Consider the following 3891-nt stretch of genomic DNA (forward strand, 5'->3'; position numbering starts at 1 on the left):
ATGTACTTCAGCGTCATTACGTAGCTTGTTTATCGGGGCAATGAACTATGGTTAATATATTGATTTCCCTAACTTATTTGTGTGGGAGTAGCCGCAAGAGATCAGACAGGCTAGTTAAGCATTCAATTGTCTCGTCTAGCAGCTTCACTGTGTAGAAAACATCAGTAACAATCTGGTAATACAGAACGAAAACTGACAACTCAGATTCTCAGTAATTTTAGGCAAAAGAATACGTAGGGTTTCGTGGACAGCAGTCAACACATTTGTTCTTCCTCTCTCTATCTCCCCCGTCTCCCCCCCTCTCTCTCCATATATATATCGTTCTTTCTCCCTCTCTCCCTCATTCTCTAGTAAAGTAAATTACGAGATACAAGGTTCAGAAAATGCATGGAATTTTACTATAAATGCATGATTTCTCATTGTGTGTGTCTCTCTCTCTTTTTCTTTTTCCGTCCTTCGTTCTCTGGTAAAGTAATGTAAGTTACGAGATACAAGAATAAGAAAATGCACGGAATTGCACTATAAATACATTCTTGAACTGATTGCGTATTCGTTGTAATAAAGTAAATAAACAATCTGTTGCATATGTATTTTAGAGACAGTAAAATTTGTATAACTATGGGAACATAACTTACTGATGTTTTATAAATTTCTGTGTCTCGCACATACATGGGCAACACATGTATATTGTTTACCTTCAACTCTCACGCTGTAACCCTCTGTATTTATGCTCCTATGTGCCCTCCGTGTGAAGGGGTCCAGCAATAATTGATGGTAGTGGATAGTGACAGTCAGGGTATTAACAACACTGAAGCCAGTCCGCTTCCATCAATGGTCGCTGACAATAACTGCCATGGTGAACTGTGAGACGTGTTAGTAGCAGGCGAAGTTCCATCAGAAATAACTTATTAGGAATTGATTCACTTACTCTGTGGTAATCTCTCTCCCACTATGTTTATGCGAGTGTTTGAGTTGATGGGAAAGAGGCTGCAAATGAACAGTTTGCGTGATTATTTTTCCAGATAATGGGAGAGAGCCCCGATTCAGGGATAGAAACTGTAGCACATCAGGTCTTGAATATCAAGATGAAAACAGTTTACCAGAAGGTGAGCAGACCTTACATGTGTCTTTAGCTCTTATTTCTCTATATATAATTATTTTATCATATACATACTGTTACATTATGATTATATTTGGTTACATGTATGGCTCGTAATGCTCAATCAACTTTTTCTGGGAGATGGCATTACATGTAGATTTTCATATTATTTCACCCTTACTGCGTGTGTCTGCTTAAATTAACTGTTATATCAGACTTGACTGTCGATTTACCTACTCAAATTCAATCATTATAAAAATTAGAATATCTCCTCCACTCATACGTAAAATGAAATTGTTTGACAAAATCATTATGTCTTGTGCTTGATGTGGTATATTTATACGAAGGCATTCTAAGTGTTGTATTAACCCATGCCCCTATAACCCGTTTGACAGTCCCTCGCAGTTTTTAGCTCATCTGACGTAGTCAGATGCATTTTGTAGAATCGCATGATTGTCCGTCCGTGCGTCCGTCCGTGCGTCAACAGTTGGGCATAAATCTTAACCGCTCGACGTACGGTCACGTTATTCGGGACGTCGGGGGGGATCGTGAAAAGGACTCGGGATGACAAATTTGGGGGTCAAAGGTCAAGATGTGTAAACACGGGGAATATTTCCCCCTTAACTTAAGGTATAGGAGGAAATACGGAATTGCGGCACAAATCTTAACGGCTCGACCTATGCTCTTAATATTCGGTGGTCACAGGTCAAAGGGCAGTGGGGAAAGGGAAAGGTCAGATATCAGACATTTTCTGAGGACATGGCCTAATGGACAGAGTGAAAAACTTTGAACTGCCTCAATGATGTCACAGCATTCTCATGTTCATGGCACATCCATAATCTAGAAAGCCAATAAGCATGGATAGCCGAACGGGTACAGTGCAGGCGTCACGGCTCAAAGGTCCTTGGATCGAATCCCATCAGATTTTTTATTATTTAACTGTTTTCTGTATTTTTCTATCTTTATCCATTTAACTTTTTTCCCAATTAACGCAAATATTTACATGATTTATTTACAACAATTTAATAACAACAAATAATTTTTAGAACTTTTTTTTTTTAATAGGGTTAGGGTTAGGGTCACAATGCACCATAAATCAGGAGTTTCAGGCATGCGATTTGTATCAACCAATGGGATTTGGGAGGTATGCAGAATGCAGAAGGTTGCGGAAATGATGTGTACGCAACTGCGTATCTGCATATCTGCGCCTAACAAAGGTGTCACTACGCACGACTTAAATGTTACGTTTATAACCGTAGCAACAGACCTCAGATGAGCCCAGACGCTCTGCGGCTCTTGTTCACTTCATATTTTTATGTGTTTTGCAGAAGTAGAAGATGCTCGGATATTAACGGAGTTGTTATCAAAAATTCAGCCCGTCAAGGTAAGTGTGCCACACTGCCACACACATTAGTGTCGCAGATGTGTCATTGAGAAATGTGAATGTGGTTTCGTGTGCGTGTGTACGTGCGTGCGTGCGTGCGTGCGTGAGTGTGTGTGTGCGTCTGGACTAGGACTCGCTGAGTGTTTGGGTGGAGGTGTAAAGCTAGTTTGTGCATGTGAAACAGCCATGCTGCATGTTTTATGCTTGGCAGGTGGTCGAGGGGAGTGCCAGGAGTGCCTTGATAAGGTGGAGTCACCCAGAGGACGACAGTGAAAAACTAAAAGACTACGATATTGATCCATTGTCAGACTACAAGTACAAACTCTTTCTGTCGGATAAAGGCAGGGATGGCAAATATCGCATCATCTACAGGTAAACATCATCTACAGGTAAACATCAGCTACAGGTAAACATCATCTACAGGTAAACATCTACTTCATTTTAATGATTCTACATATAGGCATTGGGGACAAGAATTCTGGCCCTGTTTGGTTTCAAATATGTATAAAACCTGTAGCTGAAGCATAAAACAGTTGCTACAGATAAGCGACATGTGTGGTATGTTAGTGTAGTGTGTGAGAACAGTTATGCACAGCGTAGAAAGTTATATGCCCACACTCATTAGCCATGCCGAGCATAAGAACATAATTGGGCAGCAGTGAAAAAACCATACACGGTGGGGGAAGGGTGGCTCCCAAGTCACATTGTTAGACTCTTAGTAATGCATTCCTTTTCCCTAACTGGTTCTTGGTTTTTACCACAACTGGTAAAAAAAAAATTGGGTGAATTGTTTTAATCTGCCTTACTGAACAGTCGAAAAAGGGAACCAAAACTTTGCGTCCTGCCTTGAACCGATATATAAGCTGAATAGCTTCCACGACCTTTATTTCACCTTTACCTTGACCTTGATCATATTTCTCTTCTGCTCTCTAACTCAGCCCCTAATTGACCTAGCGCGCCCAAACTTGGTATGCTTACACATCTTGGGGAGAAGGTCAGTCGCATACCAAAACCACCACTGCCCTTCACCTTAGTTTGACCTTCACCGTCGACTTACATTTCCTTTTCGGCCTCCTAGGGTAACCAGATTCCATATACTTGCACATCTGAGGCACACCAGTTGTCTAACAAACCTTTGTCTTTGTGACTTATTTAACTTTACCTGCGTTCTACGTCCTTACAGCGATATTCTATTCATACTAGATCACGGGGGATACATGTAGTTGGCGACAACTGCTCGTTTCTAGTTAACCATCATTTCATTATTGAAACGGTCCAAGTGCCTGTGCTACTACTGCTACTACTACTGCTGCTGATGCTACTGCTGCTACTGCTACTACTGCTACTACTACTACTGCTGATGCTACTACTGCTGCTACTACTGCTGCTACTGCTACTACTGCTACTA

General features: G+C 41.1%; 1 protein-coding gene across 3 annotated transcripts in view; it reads left to right on the plus strand.

The window, feature by feature from the left end:
• The first annotated feature begins 1039 nt into the window (after positions 1 to 1039).
• The window catches only part of LOC106813992 (fibronectin type-III domain-containing protein 3A-like), a 39013-nt gene continuing 36161 nt past the window's right edge, over positions 1040 to 3891 (plus strand). For all 3 annotated transcript variants that reach the window (XR_001394535.1, XM_014818246.1, XM_014818248.1), the window contains exons 1-3: positions 1040 to 1106; positions 2428 to 2483; positions 2695 to 2855. The gene's annotated coding sequence lies outside the window, so the exon portion shown is untranslated. The remainder of the gene's footprint in view (positions 1107 to 2427; positions 2484 to 2694; positions 2856 to 3891) is intronic.

Source organism: Priapulus caudatus, unplaced genomic scaffold (assembly GCF_000485595.1).
Source record: "Priapulus caudatus unplaced genomic scaffold, Priapulus_caudatus-5.0.1 Scaffold852, whole genome shotgun sequence".
NCBI lineage: Eukaryota > Metazoa > Priapulida > Priapulimorpha > Priapulimorphida > Priapulidae > Priapulus > Priapulus caudatus.